This window comes from Balaenoptera ricei, chromosome 19 (genome assembly GCF_028023285.1).
Source record: "Balaenoptera ricei isolate mBalRic1 chromosome 19, mBalRic1.hap2, whole genome shotgun sequence".
In the NCBI taxonomy this organism is placed as follows: Eukaryota; Metazoa; Chordata; class Mammalia; order Artiodactyla; family Balaenopteridae; genus Balaenoptera; species Balaenoptera ricei.
The window spans coordinates 48,477,421-48,504,395 of NC_082657.1; the positions used below are offsets into that span (position 1 = coordinate 48,477,421).

Genomic DNA, 26,975 nt, shown 5'->3' on the forward strand with positions numbered 1-26,975 from the left:
AGTCCTTTGCAAAAATATTCCATTAAAGGAGTCCTATATCTCATAGAAAAGAGCCTGGATTACAACCTCCACCATATGGGCTCATGGCCTGGAAGGATCACTTGGGAATCATGGCCTTGGCATGAACTTGGGAATGGGTTCTAAAAGACAGCAGCACCTGCAGCCATCAATCAATTATGTTCCCTACAGCAGGAGGTCGAAGTAGTACATTTTCATGGCCACTGCAGTCGATAATTTTACACAGTCTTATTAAAACACCAGAAATTATTTTTGAAATAATATTACCTAATTCCTTCCCCATTCTAGGAGGTATCTTTTTACTTCTCTAAATATAGCTGCATATAATACAACAACCAACAATTTCTTAGAAACCATACTTTTGTTTTTCCATTTAAAAATACTGCTTTAATGATTTCTGGCACTCATAAGTAGTTAAGTATCTTAAACTAGATAACTCTCCTGACAATGACAATTATAAATTCCGACTAAAAGAAAACAACTATTTGAAGGCACTGTGGAGCAATCAATAGCAGGTAGAAGCTGAAGGGGATATGACCCTTGAAAGAAAGGAAGCCAATAAAATAATATCTACATTTTTTCTGATTTTTCTGGTAAGATTATTTCCTTCTCTGCCTGGTGCATGTGGAACAGAGCTTAATCAGAAAGCAGCAGTTTTGGGGGCTGAGGAATAAGAAGTTAGAGTTTGAGGCTGCTGGTGCACCTGGAAGTTGAAAGAGGAAGTCTCCAAAAAAGGGAAGCCACTGGGGATTGAGTGAGGGGGAAGGGTAGCTCCAAAATCTGTTTAATACCTCTCCTCAAATGCTTGGCTGACTCCTGAACTATGCATGTACAAAGTGATAGCCAAGAAACCTAGAAGAAAGCAACAGCTAAAAGACTAAAACAACTAAGCAGAAATTACAGCAGTTTACAAGTGATGATGAGTCAGAGTTTGGAAAGTGAATTCCTAAAGGTAGAGGGTCTTGGTAAACACCTCAGACTTTCTAGAAACCCCAGAAGGGGCAGAATTTAAAAGTAAGGTCCATGCCTAAGACTAGGAGAAAAACTGAAATAGATAAATTTGAACCAAGTCTAAAACCAAGCCTCCACAGAATCAATAAATTCTACCAGTAATTTAACCACCTTCTAGAACAATATTCAAAACACTCTTCAGAGGAAGATAACATAATCAAGTTGTTAAACGTATTATCCACAATGGTAACATACTATCAAAAAAATCACAAGCTAAGAGAGAACTTGGGAAAATACAACCCATAGTCAAAAGAGAAAAGTCAACAGAAATGGACTCACTAACAACCCAGATATTGGGATTAACAGACAAATATTTTAAAGTAGTTATGATATATGTTAAAGAATGTACTGGAAAAACAGGATATAATAAGTAAAAACATGAAGAATTCCAGTAGATATAGGAAAACCAAAAATAAAAATCAAATGGAAATACTAGAACTGAAAAATATAATATCTGAAATGATTAAAGAAAATCACTGAATGGAATGGCAGATTGGATAGTGTAGAAGAAAGGCTCAATGACCTTGAAGACAACTCAATAGAAATAATCTAAACTGAAACACAGAGAGAAAAAAAGTATGAAAAAAAATAGCAGATCATCAATAATGTGTGTGTTCAAAATTAAACAATCTAGCATGCTTATAATTGGAGTCCCAGAGGGAAAGGAGAACGAGAAAAGTGCAGAAAAAATATCTGATAAAATATTGGACAAACTTTCCAAAACTGATTAAAACATAAGCCTATAGATCCAAGATGCACAGCAAACCCCAGGCAGAATACATAAACATAAAACCACAACTAGGCATATCACAGTCAAACTGCTTAAAACCAAAGATAAAGAAAAAAAAAATTTTTAGTAGCCAGAGGTGGGTGGGATGGGGGAGTCTATCCAGGGTAACAATGATAAAAATGGTGATTGACTTCTCATTACAGATTACACAAGACAATAGAACCACATCTTTAAAATGATGAAGAAAAAAAATATCAGCCTAAAATTCTATTGTCAGTGAAAATATCCTTCAAAAATGAAGGTGAAATAGATATTTGCTGATAAATGAATAATGAGATAATACATTGTCAACAGACTTGCACTACAAAAAATGCTAAAGGGAATACTATATTAAAATTCAGACCTACAGGAAGAATTAAAGTAGTAGAATAGTAAATATATGGTAAATATAAAACGCTCTTTCTTACTTTTCTTAAATTCTTTAAAAGTCAATTGACCTTTTAACAAATGGTGTTGGAAAAAAATGTATATTCACAAGCAAAAGACTTAAGTTGGACACTTACCTTACACTACATATAAAAATTAGCTCAAAATGGCTCAAAGACTTAAACATAAGAGCTAAAACTATAACTCTTTTAGAAGAAAAGACAGTGGAAACCTTCACGATATTGTATTTGACAACAATTTCTTTGGTATGACACAAAAGTACAGATAACAAAAGTAAAAACAGATAAATTGGATTATATCAAAATTTAAAACATACGCACATGAAAGGACACAATCAAGTGACTGAAAAGGCAATATACAGAATCCAAGAAAATATTTGCAAATCATATACCTAATAAAGAGTTAATATTCAGAATATATAAAAAACTTCAACAACTTAACAACAAAAACCAAATATCCTGAATAAAAATGGGCAAAGTGCTTGAATATACATTTTTCCAAAGAAGATATACAAATGGCCGATGAGCACATGAAAAGAGGCTCAACATCACTTATCATTAGGGACATACAAATCAAAACCACAATGAGATGCCACATCATATCCACTAGGATAGCTACTATGACAAAAACAAACAAACAGAAACAGCAGTCCTAGAAAGGAAATCCTCACACACACTACAACATGGATTAACCTTGAGAACATTATACTAAATGATATAAGCCAGTCACAAAATGACAAATACAATTATGATTCCACTTATATGAGGTGTTTAAAGCAATCAAATTCATAGAGACAGAAAGCAGAATGGTGGTGGCCAGGGACTTGAGGGAAAGGGACTGGAAAGTTGTTATTTACTAGGCATAGAGTTCCACTACTGCAAGATGAAAAGAGCTCTAGAGAATAGCTGTACAACAATGCAAATGTACTTAACACTGATCTGTACACTTAAAAATGGTGAAGTTGATAAATTTTCTGTTCTTTTACCAAAATCTTTTAAAGTCGATCAACTGCTTAAAGCAAAAATAATAATATATTGTGGAGTTTATAATGTGTAGATGTAAAATACAAGAGAAAATAGTACAAAGGATGGGAGGGAAGTAAATAGTATTACACCCCTGTAAGGTTCTTACCTTGTGAGTGAAGTAGTGTATTAATTTGAGGTAGGCTATTACAACTTAAGTACAGGCATACTTTGGAGATATTACAGGTTCAGTTCCAGACCACCAAAAATAAGGAGACTATGGCAATAAAGCAAGTCACATGAATTTTTTTGTTTCCCAGTGCATACAAAAGTTATGTTTACAGTAATCCCCTACACACGAACGAGTTCCATTCTGAGAGCGCATTCGTAAGTCCTATTTGTTTGTAAGTCCAGTAAAGTTAGCTGACTAACACAATCGACTATATGGTACTGTAATAGGTTTATAACGCTTTTCACAAAAATAATACATAAAAAATAAACACAAAAAGTAAAGAAAATATTTATAATTTTACTGTACAGTACCTCAAAAAGTACAGTACAGTAGGACAGTACAATAGCTAGCATACAAGGGCTGGCATCGAGTGAACAGGCAATAAGTGTTACTGACTGGAGGAGGGAGAGTAGGTGGGAGATGGTAGAGCTGAAGAATCATCAGCAACGGGAGATGGAGGGCAAGCTGCAATTTCACTCACGCCTGACAACGACGGAACGCACATTCGCATCTTTGAAAGTTTGCAACTTGAAGGTTCGTATGTAGGGGACTTACTGTACACTATAGTGTAGTCCATCAATTGTGTAAGAGCATTGTGTATAAAAAAATGTACATACATACCTTAATTTAAAAATACTTTATTGCTAAAAAAATGCTAACCATCATCTGACAATGCAGGGTTGCCAAAAAACTTCAATTTGTAAAAAACACAGTATCTGTAAAGTGCAAGAAAACTAAGTGTGATAAAACAAGGTATGCCTGTACATGTTGATATACTGTAATCTCTAAAGTGGCCAATACAATAACAACACAAGAAAGTATGACTGAGGATCGAGATAGGATGGTGGAGTAGAAGGACATGAGCTTACCTCTTCTGATGGAAATACTAGGGTCATGACTAAATGCTGAACAACCACCAATGAAGAAATGCTGGAACCTACCAAAAAAGATACATTACATTCAGGGACGGAGAGGAGGCCACAGCAAGATGGTAGGAGGGGCATAATCGCGATAGGAGCAAATCCCAAGCATGCCGGGTGGGTAACCCACAAACTGGAAAATAATTATACCACAGAATTTCTCCCAAAGGAGTGAAATTTCTGAGCCCAACATAAGGCTTGGTAGCCTGAGGGTCTGGCAACTGGAGGAGGAGCCCCCAGAGAATCTGACTTTGAAGGCCAGTGGGGTTTAATCGTAGGAATTCCACAGGACCAAGGGAAACAGCGACTCGATGCTTGCAGGGCACACAAAGCGTCTCAAGTGCACCAGGACCCAGGGAAAAAAAGTGGTGACATCATAAGAGACTGGGCCAGAATAAACTGCTAGTAATAGAGGTCTCCTGCAGAGGCAGGGAGTGGGGGGCAGCTGTGACTCACTGCAGAGACAAGGACACTGGTGGTGGCAGTTCTGGGGAGTACCCACTGGCATGAGCCCTCTTGGAGGCCACAATTTTCTCACCAAGACCTGGCACCATCCAACAGCCTGTAGGCGCCAGTGCTAAGATGCTTCAAGGCAAACAATCAACAGGGCAGGAGCACAGCACCAACCATTAGCAGAAAAGCTGCGTAAAGTCTTCCTGAGTAAACAGCCGCCAGACAAATACACCCCCTGACACAGCCCTGTCCACCAGAGGACAAGCCCCAGCTCCACCCACCAGTGGGTAGGTAACAGTCCCTCCCACCAGAAAACCTGCACAAGTCTCTTAGACAACGTCATCCACCAAGGCACCGACAGCAAAAGCAAGAGGAACTACAACCCTGCAGCCTAAGGAACAGAAACCGCAATCACAGAAAGTTAGACAAAATGAGATGGCAGAGGAATATACCCAAGATGAAGGAACAAGATAAAACCACAGAAGAACAACTAAGTGAAGTTGAAATAGGCAATCTAAAAGAATTCAGAGTAATGATAGTAAAGATGATCCAAGATCTTGGAAAAACAATGGAGGCACAGATTGAGAAGATACAAGAAATGATTATCAAAGACATAAAAGAACTAAAGAAAGAACAGAGATGAACGACAGAAAAACTGAAATAAATAATACACTAGAAGGAATCAATAGCAGAGTAACTGAGGCAAAAGAATGAATAAGTGAGCTGGAAGATACAGTGGTGGAAATCACTGCCACAGAACAGAATAAAGAAAAAAGAATGAAAAGAAATGAGGTCAGCCTAAGAGACTTCTGGGACAACATTAAACACACCAATATTTGCATTACTGGTCCCAGAAGGAGAAAAGACAGAGAAAGGGACTGAGAATATATTTGAAGAAACAATAGCTGGCAACTTCCCTAACATGGGAAAGAAAACACTCCCCCAAGTCCAGGAAGTGCAGAGAGTCCCAGGCAGGATAAACCCAAGAAAAAGCAAGCAAAGACACATAGAAATCAAATGACAAAAATTAAAGACAAAGAAATAATATTAAAAGCAGCAAGGGAAAAGCAACAAATAACATACAAGAAAACTCCCGTAAGGGTCTCAGCTGACTTTTCAGCAAAAACTCTGCAAGCCAGCAAGGAGTGGAATGATATATTTAAAGTGATCAAAGGGGAAGAACCTACAACCAAGAATACTCTACACAGCGAGGCTCTCATTCAGATTCGATGGAGAAACCAAAAGCTTTACAGACAAGCACAAGCTAAAAGAATCCAGCACCACCAGACCAGCTTTACAACAAATGCTAAAGGAACTTCTCTAGGTGGGAAACACAAGAAAAGAGAACAAAAGAGAAAGGGAGAAAGAAGACCTATAAAAATGAACCCAAAACATTAAGAAAATGGCAATAGGAACATACATATTGATAATTACCTTAAATGTAAATGGATTAAATGCTCCAACCAAGAGACAGGCCAGCTGAATGAATATAAAAACAAGATCCATATATATGCTATCTATTAGAGACCCACATCAGACCTAGTGACCCACAGAGACTGAAAGTGTGGGGATGGAAAAAGATATTCCATGCAAATGGAAATCAAAAGAAGGCTGGAGTAGCAATATTCATATTAGATAAAATAGACTTTAAAATAAAGACTGTTACAAGAGACAAGGAAGGACACTATATAATGATCAAGGGATCAATCCAAGAAGAAGATATAACAATTGTAAATATTTATGAACCCAACATAAGAACACCTCAATACATAAGGCAAATGCTAACAGCCATTAAAGGGGAAATCGACAGTAACACAATAATAGTGGGGGACTTTAACACCCCACTTACACCAAAGGACAGATCATTCAGACAGAAAATTAATAAGGAAACACAAGCCTTAAATGACAAATTAGACCAGACAGGCTTCATTGATATTTAGTGGACATTCCATCCAAAAGCAGCAAAACACACTTTCTTCTCAAGTGCACACAGAACATTCTACAGGATAGATGACATCTTAAGCCAAAAATCAATCCTTGGTAAATTTAAGTAAATTGAAATCATATCAAGCATCTTTTCTGACCACAATGCTGAGATTAGAAATCAATTACAGGAAAAAAACTGTTAAAAACATGAACACATGGAGGCTAAACAATGTGTTACTAAATAATCAATGGATCACTGACGAAATCAAAGAGGATATCAAAAAGCACCTAGAGACAAAGGACAAGGAAAACACGATGATCCAAAACCTATGGGACGTAGCAAAAGCAGTTCTAAGAGGGAAGTTCATAGCGATACAACCTTACCTCAATAAACAAGAAAAATTTAAAGTAAACAACCTATCCTTACACCTAAAGCAACTAGAGAAAGAAGAATAAACAAAACCCAAAGTTAGTAGAAAGAAAGAAATCATAAAGATCAGAGCACAAATAAATGAAATAGAGATGAAGAAAACAATAGGAAAGATCAATGGAACCAAAAGCTGGCTCTTTGAAAAGATAAACAAAATTCATAAACCTTTAGCCAGACTCATCAAGAAAAAAAAAGGAGAGGACTCAAATCGATGAAATTAGAAATGAAAAAGGAGAAGTTACAATGGGCAAAAATACACAGGATCATAAGAGAGTGCTACAAAGCAACTATATGCCAGTAAAATGGACAACCTAGAAGAAATGGACAAATTCTTGGAAAGGTACAACCTTCTAAGACTGAAACAGGAAGAAATAAAAAAAAGTGAACAGACCAACCACAAGTATTGAAATTGAAACTGTGATTAAAAATCTTCCAACAAACAAAAGCCCAGGGCCAGATGGCTTCACAGGCAAAATCTACCAAACATTTAGACAAGAGTTAACACCTTCCCTTCTGAAACTATCCCCAAAACTTGCAGATGAAGGAACACTCCAAAGCTCATTCTACAAGGCCACAATGACCCTGATACCAAACCAGACAAAGATATCACACAAAAAAAGAATATTCCATGCCAATATCACTGATGAACAAATACGCAAAAACCCTCAACAAAATACTAGCAAACCAAATCCAACAACACATTAAAAGGATCATACACCATGATCAAGTGGGATTTTTCCCAGGGATGCAAGGATTCTTCAATATCCGCAAATCAATCATTGTAATACACCACATCAACAAATTGAAGAAGAAAAACTATATGATCATCTCAATAGATGCAGAAAAACCTTTTGACAAAATTCAACACCCATTTATGAGAAAAACTCTCCAGAAAGTGGGCAAAGAGGGAACCTACCTCAAGATAATAAAGGCCATATATGACAAATGCACAGCAAAAATCATTCTCAATGGTGAAAAACTGAAAGCATTTCCTCTAAGATCAGGAACAAGACAAGGATGTCCACACTCACCACCATTATCAACATAGTTTCAGAAGTCCTAACCATGGCAATCAGAGAAGAAAAAGAAATAAAGGGAATCCAAATTGGAAAAGAAGAAGTAAAACTGTCTCTGTTTGCAGATGACATGACACTATACATAGAAATCCTAAAGACGCTACCGAAAAAACTACTAGAGCTCATCAATGAATTTGGTAATGTTTCAGGATACAAAATTAATACACAGAAATTTCTTGCATTCCTATACGTTAACAATGAAAGATCAGAACGAGAAATCAAGGAAACAACCCCATTCACCACTGCATCAAAAAGAATAAAATACCTAGGAATAAACCTACCTAAAAAGGCAAAAGACCTGTACTCAGAAAACTATAAGATACTTACGAAAGAAATAAAAGGTGACACAAACAGATGGAGAGAGATCTACCATATCCTTGGATTGGAAGAATCAGTATTGAGAGAATGATTGTACTACCCAAAGCAATCTACAGATTCAATGCAATCCCTATCAAATTACCAATGGCATTTTTCATAGAATTAGAACAAAAACATTTACAATTTGTATGGAAACACGAAAGACCCTGAATAGCCAAAGCAATCTTGAGAAAGAAGAATGGAGCTGGAGGAATCAGGCTCCCCGACTCCAGACTATATTGCAAAGTTACAGTCACCAAAACAGTAGGGTACTGGCACAAAAACAGAAATATAGATCAATGGAACAGGATAAGAAAGTCCAGAGGTGAACCCACAAACCTATGTCACCTAATCTATGACAAAGGAAGCAAGAATATACAATGGAGAAAAGACAGCCTCTTAAATAAGTGGTATTGGGAAAACTGAACACCTACATGTTAAAGAATGAAATTAGAACACTCCCTAACACCATACACAAAAATAAACTCAAAATGGATTAAAGACCTAAATATAAGGCCAGATACTATAAAACTCTTAGAGGAAAACATAGGCAGGACACTCTTTAACATAAATTGCAGCAAGATATATTTTTATCCACCTCCTAGAGTAATGGAAATAAAAACAAAAATAAACAAATGGGACCTAATTAAACTTAAAAGCTTTTGCACAGCAGAGGAAACCATAAATAAAATGAAAGGACAACCCTCAGAATGGGAGAAAATATTTGCAAACGAAGCAACCAACAAGGAATTAATCTCCAAAATACACAAACACCTCATGCAACTCAATATCAAAAAAAAGAAACAACCCAATCAAAAAATGGGCAGATCTAAATAGACATTTTTCCAAAGAAGACATACAGATGGCAAAAAATCACATGAAAAGATGGTCAACATCACTAATTATTAGAGAAATGCAAACCAAAACTGCAATGAGGTATCACCTCACACAGGTCAGAATGGCCATCTTCAAAAAATCTACAAACAATAAATGCTGGAGAGGGTGTGGAGGAAAGGGAACCCTCCTACACTGTTGGTGGGAATGTAAACTGGTACAGCTACTATGGGGAACAGTATGGAGGTTACTTTAAAAAGTAAAAACAGAGCTACTATATGATCCAGCAATCCCACTCCTGGGCATATATCGGAGAAAACCATAATTTGAAAAAACACATGCACCCCAATATTCATTGCAGCACTATTTACAATAGCCAGAACATGGAAGCCACCTAAACATCCATCAACAGAGGAATGGATAAAGAAGATGTGGTACGTATACACAATGGAATATTATTACTCAGCCATAAAAAAGAATGAAATAATGCCATTGCAGCAACATGGACTGACCTAGACATTGTCATACTGAGTGAAGTAAGCCAGATAAAGACAAATATCATAGGATGTGGCTTATATGTGGAATTTAAAAAAAGGGTACAAGTGAACTTATCTACAAAACAGAAATAGTTACAGATGTAGAAAACAAACTTATGGTTACCAGGAGGTAAGGGTGGGAGAGGGATAAACTGGAAGATTGGGAATGATATATACACATTACTATATATAAAACAGATAACTGATAAGGACCTACTATATAGCACAGGGAACTCTACTCAATACTCTGTAATGGCCTATATGGGAAAAGAATCTTAAAAAGAGTAGATATATGTATAACAGACTGACTTTGCTGTACACCTGAAGCTAACACAACATTGTAAATCAACTATACTCCAATAAAAATTTTTTTTAAATTGCCGCTTTTAGAAAATATATTGACAAATATTAACCGTCCCACTGGAGAACTCTTTCTAGATATAAGGTTTTAATATGAAAATTTGCATTATAGATATGATGCCTCATTCTTCAGATAGTTCTAATTTTACCATATGTCATGGTTATATACAAGAGAAATCCATACTAATATCTGTTCTATTAGTTATCTATATTACAGATGTTTTAAAAATGCTTCCAATGAGACAAACTATCAGTAGCACTTCTCCATGAAAAAAGGAAGATGATGGTACAAAACCAAGAAAATTTCTTATAATTGATTTGTTTTGTAGGGGGATTTTTCTTAATGAATTTTTACCCTCGTCTTCTAAATCAGGTCTCACTCTTCTCCAGTTGTTTCCAAGGGCTATATTTTTTCAATTTATAGACTTTACGGAAATAGAGGGTAAAAAGACAGATTACGTAAATTTCTTGTTTCTTTTGAAATTTATTTATATATCAAGCCAAGTCCATAGTAGCAAACAGATTTTTAAGTGAAGTTATAGAGGAAGAAAATGGAAATTAAAGCATTTCCCGTATATACTTCTATGTAATTATACCCCTCCCTTTTATAAACACTTGGTATAATGAAAAATGCTTGTGGACCATTCCTTGTTTTCCTTCACAAACATGTTATAATTTCTTATTTGGTTCTCATCTTGGTGCTAATACAATAGATTACCTAATATAAATGGGAAGTAAATTCTTTTTAACGTTTTTTTTTCTTAGCTTGGAAAGCAAGATTTTGTATTTATAAGTCACGTACAGTAATGCCATAAATTTGCTTCTGTGCTAAGATCAAATTCACCCTAAGAAAGTAGCTATAGTTAGCATGTAATTTATATTTATGATCTATTTCAGGTAAACCTGATATTCCTAGGCATTTGACATTTTTAGCTGTGACACTTCAGTAACCTTCTGTCAGCAGCAACGTAACAGAATGAAAAGATTAAAAAAAGAATGAAATTGGCATTAGTTTGTCTAATATGCTGATGAGAGTGATGTAACTGATGGATGATGAGGGCAAGTAACTGAGCAGTGATTCAGATACCCAAATCTCCTTCATGTGAGGATTAAAAAAAAGAATGGCAAATATTCCATTATGCAGACTAATAGCTATAGTATACAGCCATCTCCCCCTAGTTAACAATTTTTGTTTAGGCATCCACCCTTTAAAAAAGTGACAGAATCAAAAACTTGGGGATAAATCTTGATTTGTCTAAGCCTGTTCCTAGGTAATTCATAATTCCTTTTTCCTTGCCAGTGATCACATAGGAGGTGAGGATGTAGCCCAGCCAATGAGTCATGGAGGCAAGTGTGCTGGAAAGTTTTGGAGAAAGATTTTGTTGTTTTTAAAAAGAAACAGAGATGAAGAGATGGTGTTTTTTCTTTTGCCGAACTCTGTTTTGACTTGATTAGAATGAAGCTGCAGTGGTCATCTTCTGACCATGAGGAAACCTAGTCTGTAGACAAGGGCTAACACTTTGAGGATACCAGAGTGAAACAATGGAGAAGATTTGGATCCTGATGATGCCACTGAGGAGCTGAAATAACCAACCTGGGAGCTATCTTATCTTGAAACTTCTTACTTCAGAATACATTTTAGAAAATTTTGAGTAATTTTGAGGTTTAAAATTTTTTTTATTGCAGTTGAAATTACTCTGAAATGTGTACTTACTAGGTATCTAGTATTATGCTAAGTGCTATACCTGGATTATCTCATTTAATACAATAAACCTATGAGCTAGCTATTGTAATGCCCATTTAACAGAAAAGGAAATTTTGTCTCATATACTTAAATCACATTACCCACAGTCACATAGCTAATAAATGGCATAGTTGAGAATTCAAAACATTTTTACTTCAAAGTTAGACTCTTAGATACAGTATCCCTTGAGCTACTGACTCAACGTTCTTTTATCAATATAATTCCACAAAAAATTACTGACAACATATTTTGGGGTAGGTACTGTGCTAATCTCCTGAAATTTGTATTCAGATAAAAAGTTTTTTCAAGGAAGCATTATCTAAGATTGTACATGAGAACAAATATTAAGCCAACTCTACCAACAGGCCTGGTAATAGTGTTTTCTATTTGGTAAGTAACAGCCTCACTAAATAAGTAATATGCTTTATTTATTTCTGTAGCTTTAGTTTTAGAGTGGCTTGGAAAGCAGGGCAGACTGCAAAGATCTGTGTTGTGGTTTGGAGAGGTATGAATCACTTCTGTCAGGTCTGCATCTGTTGGGATATATAGGAAGGTCACCTTTGACTAATGGGAATTCTCAAGAGTGTAGCAGCAATCACATGTTCCAAGTGACTTAATTCTAATTGCAATCATGATATCCTTAAGGGCCTACTTAGAAATCACTAATTACTAAAAGTAAACAAATGTTTACTAAGTATTTTACTAAAGAACACAGAACTGTGCTAGATGTAGGAGACAGAAGAGAAACATGAGCTATGAAATACTAGCTATCGTCAAGCAGTATACACATTCTTGTTTGGGAGATGAGATTAACCCCCACAAAATAGAGAAAGATGCAAGGAAGTATCTATCATCAAACTTTTATTTATATGATAGTGAAAATTAGTTCAGAAAAGAGAAGGGATCTATAATCAGTTGCCAAATGTATATCTATATACCACCTTGCAAATTTCAAAAAGACTTCATGTTTTCTCATGTGATATTCACAAAATTGCATAAAGGTAGAAAAGTCAAATAATATTTAATTAATAATGACAACTACCATTAATGCTAATCTCCAATGGATCAGACATTGTGTAAGGCACTTTTCATTCTCTTTTTCTCATTTTATCCTCATAAGAATCTCATTTGGTAGGGACTACTGTCCCCATCTCCAGATGCTGAAACTGAATTAAATGAACTGACTGAAAATATACAACTAATAATTCACGCAGTTTGTACTTAACACTAACAATGCAAGTTGATGAGTTCTACTACTGAATTTTGCCAATACTGTGAAATCATGAATCTCCAAAACCTATACATACCTTGTCTATAAAGAAAAAATTTCCTTATTTTGTCTGAAATAGCCTGAAACAAAACTTCAGTAAGTCTAACCTTACTTTAAACATCACTTAGATCACTGTGAAGAAATTTTTAAAATGTAGGTCAGTCTGGAAGAGCCAGTGCTATATCCTCATCACACCAAATCTACAACAGCCTCCAAGGCAGTTAGGTTGGGACTAAATAAATGGGGATTTTTCCAGCCTCTCTTACAGTTAGTTGTTGATGAGAAGGTGATGCCAGCAGACAAATATAGGGGTTTGTTACTGTAGCACAGCCTATCTTATCCTATTAAAGAGGCAATATTAATTATGTTTTTAGAGTTATTATTTCAATAGATAATGTTAAATAGGTCATTTGAATCACGCTGTTTGTATAACAGAAGTCAGGTACTCTGTTCTTACTGGGCTTCCAGATTTACTATTACTTAGATACTCTATATTCTGGACTCTCAGCCTCACAACCCCAGCTCAGTTAAGCCTAATCGACCCGTAATAACTAGGCCAGTGCACCAAATTCTTCTGAGAATGATTTGTATTTGAAAAGTATCTCATTAATTCATAAAATGAATACCAAAATAGTCCTGATGCATGCTCACTATATTTTATCCTCAAAAAAAAAAATCTATTTAGAAAACCTAAATAAGATTAAAATAGGAACAAAGACTCAGAACAAAGAAAACTAAAGGCTTTTCTCATTAACTTCTAAGTTAGAGCAGTGATTCTCAAAACCAATACTTACATTGAATTCTTATATATATTATACATTAATTTTAATTGTGTTAAAATACACATAAACATAAATTTTACCACTATAACCATTTTTTAAGTGTATGATTCAGTGGCATTAAGTACATTTACAATGTTGTGTGATCACCACCACTATTTTCAGAATGTTTTCATCATCACTCCAAACAGAAATTTTGTATCCATTAAGCATTAACTTCTCATTTGCTCCCTCTACTCCACCTCTGGTAACCTCAAACCTACTTCCTGTCTTTGTGAATCATACAACTTTTAGAATCATAAAATATAGGCCTTTCATATATGGCTTATTTCACTTAGCATAATATTTTCCAAGTCCATCCATCATGCAGCATTTTTCAAAACTGCATTCCTTTGTATGGTATAATAATATTCCATTGTATGGATATACCACATTTGTTTAACCATTCATTTGTTGATGGACACTTGTTTTGTTTCCACCTTTTGATAACTGTGAATAACACTTTTATGAACATTGGTGTACATGAATCTGTTTACGTTCCTGTTTGGTTACATACTTTGAAGTGGAATTGCTATGTTTAACTTTTTGAAGAACTGCCAAATTGTTTTCCACAACCACTGTACTATTTTACAGTTCCACCAGCAACGTAAGAGTGTTCCAATTTCTCTATATACTTGCCAACACTTTCTTTCTCCCTCTCTCTTGCACTTTCTTTCCTTTTCTTTTCAATAACAGCTATCCTACTGAGTGTGAAGCGGTATCTTATTGTATTTTTTTTCATGGTATATCACTCTATTTTAGATATTATATATGCATTGATAGTTTCAAAGTTTTTAGAATACAGTTATTTCACATCTTATATTTATTCCCACTTATTTGATGTTTTTAGTGCTATTCCTAATTGTTTTCAAAATTTATTTTTCTTCTTAATGTTTGTATATAGAAATACAATTAATTTTTGAATATTAAACTTGTTTCAGTTGACTTTGCTATTACTTTTAACAGTTTATCTGTAGTGTTTTTTAAAATTTTTCTATGAATAGAATTTTATTATTTGTGAATAGAACAGTTTTTCCTTCAAGCCCTCTCCAGTTTATAGGCCTTTTATTTATTTTTTCTTACCTTATTGCACTGACCAATTCTTGTTCAATAATAAATGAAAGTACTAATAGTGGGCATTCTTACTGTGTTCCCATTATTTAATAAATGGTACTGGGAAAACTGGACAGCTACATGTAAAAAAATGAATTTAGAACATTCTTTAACACTGGACGCAAAAGTAAACTCTAAATGGATTAAAGACCTTAATGTAAGATACTATAAAACTCTTAGAGGAAAACATAGGCAGAACACTCTTTGACATAAATTGCAGCAGTATCTTTTTCAATCCGTCTCCTAGAGTAATGGAAATAAAAACAAAAATAAACAAATGGGACCTAATTAAACTCAAAATCTTCTGCACAGCGAAGGAAACCATAAACAAAACAAAAAGACAACCCAAAGAATGAGAGAAAATATTTGCAAACAAAGCAACTGACTAGGGAATAATCTCCAAAATTTACAAACAGTTCATGCAGCTCAATATCAAACAAGCAAACAAACAAACAACCAATCAAAAAATAGGCAGAGGACCTAAACAGACATTTCTCCAGAGAAGACATACTGATGGCCAAGAGGCACATGAAAAGATGCTCAACATCACTAATTATTAGAGAAATGCAAACCAAAACTGTAATAACGTATCACCTCACACAGGTCAGAATGGCCATCTTCAAAAAATCTACAAACAATAAATGCTGGAGAGGGTGTGGAGGAAAGAGAACCCTCCTACACTGTTGGTGGGAATGTAAACTGGTACAGCTACTATGGGGAACAGTATGGAGGTTACTTAAAAAAGTAAAAACAGAGCTACCATATGACCCAGTAATCCCACTCCTGGGCACATAGCCAGAAAAAAGCATGGTTCGAAAGGATACATGCACCCCAATGTTCATAGCAGCAAGACATGGAAGCAACCTAAATGTTTATCGACAGATGAGTGGATAAAGGAGATGTGGTACATATGTAAGGGAATATTACTCAGCCATTAAAAACAATGAAATAATGCCATTTGCAGCAACACGGATAGACGTGGAGATTATCATACTAAGTGAAGTAAGTCAGACAGAGAAAGAGAAATACCATATGATACTGCTTATATGCAGAATCTAAAAAAAAATGATATAAATGAACTTATTTACAAAACAGAAACAGACTCACAGACTTAGAGAAGGAACTTATGGTTACCAGTGGGGAAGGGTGTGGGGAGGGATAGATTGGGAATTTGGGATTGACATGTACACAGTGCTATATTTAAAATACATAACCAACAAGGACCTACTGTATAGCACAGTACTGGTTCAATACTCTGTAATAACCTAAATGGGAAAAGAATTTGAAAACTAATAGATACATGTATATGTATAACTGAACCACTTGGTTATACACCTGAAACATTGTTAATCAACTATACTCCAATATAAAATAAATTTTAAAAATTCAGATTCATGTGCTTCACCTTGGACCAGCCAAACAGGATTTCATACATAGAGTCCAGCAACCTGCTTATTAAATAAACACCTCATGTTAATCTTAGCCATACTGTTTTGGGAACTATTGCAACTATCAAGTTTCATCTAATTCTGTATATTCTATCTTTTCAATGTTTCTCATCCATTTCTCTCCTTTCCTATGGCCTCTACCCTAGTTTAAGTCTGCTTCATCTCTTAGCTGGACATCTGTAATAGGATTTCCTTGCCTCTAGGATATTTTCTACTCTAATTCATCCTGCACACAGGGGCCTTTTTAATCTTACTAAATCACAGCTCCACTCATTTAATGTGACAAGAACTTATTGAGAGCATACTATATACCAGGTGCTCTAGGGCAGAAGGTTCTAAGTGGGGTTGATAATCAGAATCATTAAGTGGGAGAAACCTTTTAAAGACAGAGATTCTCTAGCACTCCTCCAGGCCTACTAAATTAGAAACTATAGAGCCAGAGTTGAGAAAAGTTTACTGTTAAAAAGTTCCCCAGGTGACTCTGATACTTTTGAGCAACACTAGACTGGAGCATATAAAGATTAAAACATTCTTCTGTATTTCAGATTGTACTGGGGGAGTTGTGAACATATGCAAATAACATATAACACATTGGTTAATGTGTTCCAAGTGCTACAAGAAAGAGTAATTCTGATTGCATTAAACACTTTTAGTAACACGCCAACCTGGAAGAAATCTTTTCCTCCTCTAATTTCCCACAGTACTTTATAATTCTCTTATAGTCTCATTTTTATCTTGCACTATAATTATTTTTGTATATGTCTCCTGTCCTTTCCACTTGTATTTGAGATCAGAACCTTGGCCTTATCAGAGCACATAATCTGACAAAGAATTTTTTTCAGAGTTCTAATTTATTTACAGGATAAAGCTGTATCCCCCAAAATACTAAATTATGCATGGTTATGCATTTAATAAATTATCTCAGAAATTGGATGTCCTTGTAACTCTTGGATATATGTGGCCAAATTTATGGATTTTAATCTCAGCAAGGCACTTAGTAAAGTTCCTTCAATAAAGCAGGTACTCAATAAAAAAGTTATGTGTGAACCAATGGGATCTAGGGAAAATGTCTTTGGATATGCAAAAACATACTTAGTATGTCCAGTATCTACTTAAGAGGTTATAGATTCCAAATGAAATAATATTCTGGTGGTTTTTGCAAACCAGATCCCTATGAGCCAAAACCAATCAGCTTGTTTTTGTTTGTTTGTTTGGATCACCCGGTATTTTGTTGGTGTGCTGGGATGTGTGTGTGTGTTGTGTTTTTTGTTTTTTGACAAATTTTAATTTGAATGACTTTGGGCAAATATTCTCTGACTTACCACAGGCTCTCCCACTCCCTATTACCTTACACTAATCTGATGTACACAATTATGTTATCTATAGGTCTAAAGATGAGAGTTCTAATGATGACAGACAACTGCTCCCAATCATTTCTTCTTTTTGAGTGTTGGTTATTGTTACGGACTGAATTGTGTCCCCCCTTAAATTCGTATGCTGAAATCCTAATCCCCAGTACTTCAGAATGCAACCATACTTGGAGATAAGGTCTTTAAAGAGGTAACTAAATTAAAATGAGGTCTTTAGGATGGGCCCTAATCCAATATGTCTGATGTCCTTATAAGAAGAAATATGGACACAGATGTGTATGTCCGTGAAGTAAAGACCATGTGAAGACAGAGGCAAAACTACATGCCAAGGAGAGAGGCTTCAGAATGAAATCAACCCTGCTGACACCTTGATATTGGACTTTCTAGCCTCTAGAATAGTGCGAAAATTAATTTCTGCTGTTTATTCCCTCAGTCTGTGGTATTCTGTTACAGCAAACCCAGCAAACTAATACAGCTACCAACTATACTTAATACTAATCTTAACTTAGGCATTTTTACATCAGAATTATGTTCAAGTCATTCTGGCAGGTACAGTGGTGAATACAACTCTAAGCAGCTTAGAATCTAGCAGATGAGGCAAACTATATGTAAGATACATTCATCAACATAAATGATAAAAATACTACCAGCCCTAAAGAAAAAAAAGCCAAATAAAGAGTATATTTATAATTCTATAGGTGTTCTGGAGGGAGAGAGTTAACTATGGGTTACAGCTCAAAAAAATTCAGAATGTGACCTGGGTCTTGAGAGATTAGTAAGATTCAACCAAGCAGAGGGGAGAGGCCATTTAGGTGAGAGGAATGGAGAGTACAAAGTCAAATGCTACTATAGAGAACATTGTTTCTCCCAAGTAAATCTAACTTAGATTCAGGTCTCCTTTCTTGGCTTTCTAAACTCTATAACCACTATATATTTCTAATTAATGCCCTAAATCCTTATAAAATTTAGGCATTTTCCCCCTGCAGATAAATAACAGTATAACTGACTTTGTTCAGTATAATACTGACATCCAAAGGATGGTCTGGTTCATCTCTAAAGCCTCTTGGGCTTCTGCTGAGAGTTGGTTTTATTTTCATATGGTCTATGAGGGCAATAAGCAGCTCACAGAACATTCTCTTTTGAAATCTGGCCATTTTTTGATCTCTTGCTTGTCAAATCTCATCACAGTAGATGGCTCCACAGTGCAGGTGGCCTGTGTTTTCTTAAGTGCCTCTTCTTCTGAAGAATGTGTTACTCTGTTCATTAATGTTTCATACCTAAGTATTCTAATATATTTAATTTCTTATTTAATGAAATTTCTAACCTTCAGGCTGAGTAAGTTATTTGGAATGTTTCATCCAAGCTGCTGGAAAAATGCTCAATAGCAAGGAGTTTTAAAGATGGAATTTTAAGAAAGGGGTTGGCAGGAACCTAAACACATATGGATCTAAGCTTTCATAAATGCTTCCCTGTCTTAAGTGTAGAAGAAGAAATTCTTCTCGATAAGCAGATAAGTTCTGCTGAATTTTTCTTTTAGATTTTGGAGACAAGAATTTAACAACGACTTTTGTTTTGTTTAAAAGATGTGTTTCAAAGCTGTAAGTTTTTTTTTTAAGTATTATTTGTCTGTAGAAAGCCTTACTTCTCCTCCATCATTTCAACAATGCTTACTTTCTTCCATAAAAGAGAGACTTATGTGAGACCATTATCGCCAAAAGAGATACACGTTGAACCAAAGGAGCCATGCATAGCACCTGGTTTCAATTATTTTAGATTCAAGTGATGATCTAAGAAAGGAGGAGCCTCAGCTGAATTAGTTTGATTCCTGTAATGGTCTGGACTCAAAGCACCTGCCCATCTTACCATCTAACTTCAGACTTATGGGAGATTAAGAACTTAGAGAAGCTTTTAGACTGTTACATAAAATTTTAAAATTAAGCTCTTTAATACCCGGTTTAGATGAAATTTGACGGTCAGAAATAACTAGAATTTTAAATTTAACCATAACTCAAGTTGCACCCAATATTTAAAGACTACAAACTGTGTACGATACAGTAAAAATTCACACGGTAAACCATTACTAAATGTTTAGAAATCCAAATTTTCACCTTTTTCTGTTTTTAGTACCCGCTCCCCGGGTGACAAAGTGGACTCAAGTTTCCGTTACCCCTTACCCAACAAGGGGTGGTGGTACTACACGCTTACCTTGGGGAAACAACTTGCACTTTATAACTGGACAGGAAAATCGTTTGGTGAGAGAGAAGGCTAAAGGAAACGGAGACCGGTGGCGTGACCGTAGCACAGGCCCGCGGTTACTCTTCAGGAGACGGCCTCAGCCCCAAACTACCTGGACCACCTAACAGGACCGCTTTTCCCGCGGCGTCTCACCTTCCAGCTCTAAGTCACCACAGCCCGCCCACCGGAAGCCGTCGTCATGGCAGCGCTGTTTGGTCCCGCCCCATCCCTTCGCCCCGCCCACCGCCTTGTACGCTTGCGGCCAGCTGGGCTTCGATTGGCCCATCTGTCCTTCACTCTGGGAGACGTTCCGGGCTGCGAGGCTCTGGAGCTCTTACTTGAATTTGTGGCGCGGAGAGTTTGTGAGGTAAGGAAGGCAGCTGGGCGTCTTGCTGGAGCCAACAAACTGGGTGGTGAGCGACCCTGAGGGGAGAAGGACGAAAAGGGCGGCCGAGGTGCAGGGATGCTGAGTCAAACAAGCCGCCTCGAGATGGGGGGCTTCAGCCGGGCTGCTTCCCTCCCTGAGGCAGCCCCTCTGTTCGCTTCCTCGCAGCCTCTAGGTTCTTCTTCTCACGTCGTTTTCCTCGCGTCTCAGAGACAACGCGCCCGCCCCTCTTCTGTGGTCCCTGGAGGGAGGCTCCCCCTGACGCTCCCTTTTCGTCTTCTTTCCCGAACGGTGTCTCTCAGTTCCTTCCCTCCCCAGTAGCAACCCTCCGACCCTGTCGTGCTTACACCTTCCCCAAGCGTACTTGACTCCCCCCGACCTCTTTCGTAATTATATCCGGCTCTCCATCACCAGCACTGTCAGAAACTTTCTCCCTGCCCTTGACAGTGTGGAAAAGACTCCTGAGCAACCTGGGGAGCGCCCCACATCTCACAAACTGAGTCCAGAATGTTCCTTATCAAGGAATAGGATGCTGCTGTCCGCTTCTTCCCAGCTGGGATGTAGTAAAGGTCCCGTGGAAAGCGGCAAGTGCAAGCGCTGTATAAAGCGCTACAGAAATGTAAGATCTTGTCCCAGTTGCTGACTCTGAATGATTGGATTCCTGTCGAAAACAGGATTATTTTGTTCTTGGTCCGACCCTGTTAACACATACGTTTCGTTTTGGCGTTATGAATACTCTCCAAACCTTAAAACAGAACAAAGCCAATAGGTCTGTTGGGGTACAGTGAAACTGAGGCTTGATCGGTAACATAAAAAACAAACAAGCAAAAAAACACTGAAAAGTGTTCTCTTCATTAACCTTCTGTGTCTATTATGATCTGACTCCCCCCACTACACCCCCATCGATTGAATTTCAAATTGAAATTCAGACCCACTTAAAGAGTTTTATAGTATAAATGGACATCTTTTCCTATATCCCTGTCTATGACTATGCAGATCTTCTATTTTCTTTCTAATCTGATCATTCAACTTGATTTTCTGTATGTCCAGCCTCTGGAACAGAGGTTCTTAACTTTTTTTTGGGGGGGGGGGTCATAGTCCCCTTTAAGAAGCAAGGAAAACCTTGAATCTTTTGTATATAATATGACACATACACACAAAAATTTTGTATCAATTTCAGGGTATTTTAAAGTCCACTCTGAAGTACCGATTTCCATAGGACCTCAGTCTAGTTCTAGAAGTGTATTTATATTTCTTAAAAAGTAGAAATAGTTAAACAGCCAAAGCAGCTAAGTGCTTTACTTCTTAAAAATGGCCGTCATTTAACTTCTGAATTAAGACTTGTTCTGAAGAAAGTTGGGGTGGGAAAGCTTGAAGAAGTTGTATTAGTAGCACCACTTTCAATTGAGCACTGGGTTAAGAATTTTAGAGAAGTCACTGAAATGCTTTCTAAAATTAAAGGAAGGCCATTCACAGATGAGGGTATGGGCACACAGGCATATAAGAAGTAAATTGGCAAGATGTTGTATCTTTTTGCATTAACATAAAAATTAGGAGAATACTTGATCAACATCAAGAGTTAAAATAATTTTTGTGCCTTAATGTTTTGGATGTCTTATAGTAAAATGATTTTTATCGTGAAATTCCACTAGCTTGTTCTGAATATAATTTATATCATCAAGCATTATTTTTTCACATTAGAACTTTAGTTCACCTGAAACTTAGTTTTGTGTATGATGTGAGAAATGGTTTTAACTAAAAATTTTTTGTTGTTTTGTTGCTGTTTGGAAAACATTGGCCCATGAGCCAAATCTGACCCACTATCTGGTTATGTAAATAAAATTCTGTGGGAACACAGGTACACCCACTTGTTTACTTGTTGTCTGGCTGCTTTTGTGCTACAACGTCAGAGTTGAGTAGTTGTGACAGAAACTATATGGGCTTCAAAGCCTGATATATTACTGTCTGGCCCTTAACACAAAAAGTTTGCCAACCCCTGGAATAGGACATCCTTTCCTCACTGAATGGATAATGTCATGTTCCCATACAATTTCTACATACATATATGTGTGTGTATATATATATATACATATATATGTGTGTGTGTGTATGTTTGCCTTTGTTTTTGAGCTTTTCTAGTCTGTTTCATTTGTCTCGCCCTGCACATATAACATAGTGTTTTAAATTACCTTATCTCTAAACTAAGACAATATTCAGTAGGTTAAACTGCTCTCCTTACCCCCTATACCAAGTTGTTCTCTTGTCTTATTTATTCTTGGCCCTTAGATCTTCCATATTAATTTTTATGATCAGTTTATTAAATACCATGAGAAATCTTCTTGGGGTTTTGATAGGAATTGCTTTGAATATACACATTAATTTGGGAAGAACTGTCATCTTTACAATATTCAGTCTTTCCATCCGTGAACATAGTATATCCTGATTGTTTTTATGTCTTTTAATGTGATCTAAAAATTTTTTTCTTTAGAGTGTTCCATAAGGGAAATTGGTCTTGGTTTTGCTTTCTTGTGATTTTCTGATTTTAGCATTAGGGCAGTGCTGTCTGACTTCTTTAAATGATCTGAGATGTGTTGTATTCTTCTCTGTTTCTTGAAAGATTTTGTATAGGATTGGTATTATTTTTTGTTAAAGATTTGATAGAAAACACCAGTGCATCCATCCAGGCCTGGCGCTTTCTTTTTGAGGAGGTTTTAATGAAATTAGGAAAATGAGAGTAAAATCTATTGGCCTACATCTTACCATTTCTGGCACTCTATCTCTTCTTGTAGATGCAAGTTTTCATTAGTTTTCTTCAGTCTGAAGAACTTCCTTTAACATTGCTTATGGTATGGCTTGTTGGTAATGGATTCTATTAGGTTTTTTTTTTTTTTTTACTTGAAAAGGTTTTTAGTTCACTTTCATTTTTGAAAGATTTATTTTTAAGCTGGATATATAATTGTGTTTTTTAGTACTTTAATATTCTATTGTCTTCTGTCTTGTGTTGTTGTTAGTAAGATATTTGGAGTCATTCTGATCTTTGTTCTCCTGTATGTAATGTGTCTTTTTTCCACCCCCTGGCTGCTGCTTTTTATAAAAGTCAGTTTTTTTTAGGCTTAATTTACATATGGTAAAATTCACTCTTTTTAGGAATATAGTTCTATGAATTTTGACAAATATAAGCAATTGTGAACTACTACCATAATCAAGATATAGAGTATTTCTGTTAGTCTATAAAGTTACCTCATGCTCCTTTATAATCAATTCTCAGATCCCATACCTATCCCCTAGCAACCACTGATCTGATATCTGCCACTATACGTTTGTACTTTGAGAACATGGTGTTAATGGAATTCTGTAGTATGCAGCCTTTTATGTCTAGCTTCTTTCACTTGGCATAATGCATTTAAGATTCATTCATGTTGTTGCATGTATCAGTAGTTTATTCCTTTTTGTGTGTGAATAGTACTCCATTGTACATATGTACCATAATTTGTTTATCCATTAGCCAGTTAATGGACATTTGGGTTGTTTTCAGGTTTTGGCTATTAGTAATAAAGCTGCTATAACCATTTACCTACAGGTCTTTGTGGGACCATAGATTTTTATTTTTGCTGGGTGACTACCTAGGAATGAAGCTGCTATGTTATACGACAAATGTATGATTAACATCCTAAAATACTACCAAACTTTTTCCCAAAGTGGCTATTCCATTTGTTTTCCTATCAGCAGCGTATAACAGCTCTGGTTATTCACATCAGCTCTTGGTGGTGTTAGTATTTTAAAATTTAACTATTCCATTCAGTGTGTATTTATGTTTCATTGTAATTTTAATTGCATTTCTCTGATAACTCATGATGTAGAGCATCTTTCATTTATTTATTTGCTATATGTATATCTTCTATGGTGAAGCATTATTAAAATCTTTTGCCTATTTTTTGGACAGCTTTATTGAGTTATAATTAAGGTACAACAAATTGCATATATTTTTTTTAATTATTATTTTTTTATTGGAGTATAATTGCTTTACAATGTTGTGTGAGTTTCTGCTGTACAATGAAGTAAATCAGCTATATGTATACTTATATCCCCTGCCTCTTGGACCACCCTCCTACTCCTCACCCCCCCCATCTCACCCATCTAGGTCATCACAGAGCACCGAGCTGAGCTCCCTGTGCTATACAGCAGGTTCCCAGTACCTGTTTTACACATGGTAGTGTATTTATGTCAAACATAATCTCCCAATTCGTCCCACCCTCCGCTTCCCACCCTGTGTCCACATGTCTTTTCTCTACGTCTACATCTCTATTCCTGCCCTGCAAATAGGTTCATCTGTACCATTTTTCTAGATTCCACATATATGCATTAATATACGATATTTGTTTTTCTCTTTATGGCTTACTTCACTCTGTATGACAGACTTTAGTCTAGGTCCATCCACATCTCTACAAATGACCCAATTTCGTTCCTTTTTATGGCTGAGTAATATTCCCTTGTATATATGTACCACATCTTCTTTATCCATTCATCTGTCATTGGACATTTAGCTTGTTTCCATGACCTGGGTATTGTAAATAGTGCTGCAGTGAACATTGGGGTACATGTGTCCTTTTGAATTATGGTTTTCTCAGGGTATATGCCCAGTAGTGGGATTGCTGGGTCATATGGTAGTTCTATTTTTAGTTTTTTAAGGAACCTCCATACTGTTCTCCATAGTAGCTGTATCAATTTACATTCCCACCAACAGTGTAGGACGGTTCCCTTTTCTCCACACCCTTTCCAGCATTTATCATTTGTAGATTTTTTGTTGATGGCCATTCTGACCAGTGTGAGGTGATACCTCATTGTAGTTTTGATTTGCATTTCTCTAATGATTAGTGATGTTGAGCATCCTTTCATGTGTTTGTTGGCGATCTGTATATCTTCAACAAATGTTGAATGAGAAATGAGAAATGTCTGTTTAGGTCTTCTGCCCATTTTTGGATTGGGTTGTTTGTTTTTTTTTAATATTGAGCTCCATGAACAGTTTGTATATTTTGGAGATTAATGCTTCGTCTGTTGATTCGTTTGCAAATATTTTCTCCCATTCTGAGGGTTGTCTTTTCATCTTGTTTATGGTTTCCCATGCTGTGCAAATGCTTTTAAGATTAATTAGGTCCCATTTGTTTATTTTTGTTTTTATTTTCATTACTCCAGGAGGTGGGTCAAAAAAGATCTTGCTGTGGTTTATGTCAAGGAGCGTTCTTCCTATGTTTTCCTCTAAGAGTTTTATAGTGTCCAGTCTTACATTTAGGTTTTTAATCCATTTTGAGTTTATTTTTGTGTTTTCTGTTAGGTAGTGTTCTAATTTCATTCTTTTACAAGTAGCTGTCCAGTCTTCCCAGCACCACTTATTGAAGAGGCTGTCTTTTCTCCATTGTATGTTCCTTCTTCCTTTGTCGTAAATTAGCTGACCATATGTGCATGGGTTTATCTCTGGGCATTCTATCCTGTAACACTGATCTATATTTATGTTTTTGTGCCAGTACCATATGTCTTGATTACTGTAGCTTTGTAGTATAGTTTGAAGTCAGGCCTGATTCCTCCAGCTCTGTTTTTCTTTCTCAAGATTGCTTTGGCTATTCGGGGCTTTTGTGTTTCCATACAAATTGTAAATTTTTTTGTTTTAATTCTGTGAAGAATGCCATTGGTAGTTTGATAGGGATTGCATTGGAACTGTAGATTGGTTTGGGTAGTATAGTAATTTTCACAATATTGATTCTTCCAATCCGAGAACATGGTATATTTCTCCATCTATTTATGTCATCTTGGATTTCTTTCATCAGTGTTTTATAGTTTTCTGAGTACAAGGCTTTTGCCTCCTTAGGTAGGTTTATTCCTAGGTATTTTATTCTTTTTGTTGTGGTGGTAAATGGGATTGTTTCCTTAATTTCTCTTTATGATTTTTAGTTGTTAGTGTATAGGAATGAAAGAGATTTCTATGCATTAATTTTGTATCCTGCAACCTTACCAAATTCGTTGATTAGTTCTAGTAGTTGTCTGGTGGCATCTTTAGGATTTTCTATGTATAGTATCATGTCATCTACAAACAGTGACAGTTTTAATTCTTTTCCAATTTGTATTCCTTTTATTTTTTTTTTCCTCTCTAATTGCTGTGGCTAAGACTTCCAAAACTATGTTGATTAACAGTGGCATGAGTGGACATCCTTGTCTTGTTCCTGATCTTAGTGGAAATGCTTTCAGTTTTTCACCTTTGAGAATGATGTTTGCTGTGGGTTTGTCATATATGGCCTTTATTATGTT

At 36.1% G+C, this 26,975-nt stretch overlaps 1 long non-coding RNA gene across 4 annotated transcripts in view; it reads right to left on the reverse strand.

Annotated features, from left to right (window-relative positions):
- LOC132354058 (uncharacterized) overlaps positions 1–20,456 on the reverse strand; it is a 172,944-nt gene extending 152,488 nt beyond the window's left edge. For all 4 annotated transcript variants that reach the window (XR_009499166.1, XR_009499165.1, XR_009499164.1 and 1 more), the window contains exon 1: positions 20,261–20,456. This is a non-coding gene — a long non-coding RNA (uncharacterized LOC132354058). The remainder of the gene's footprint in view (positions 1–20,260) is intronic.
- Between the last annotated feature and the right edge of the window lie 6,519 nt (positions 20,457–26,975).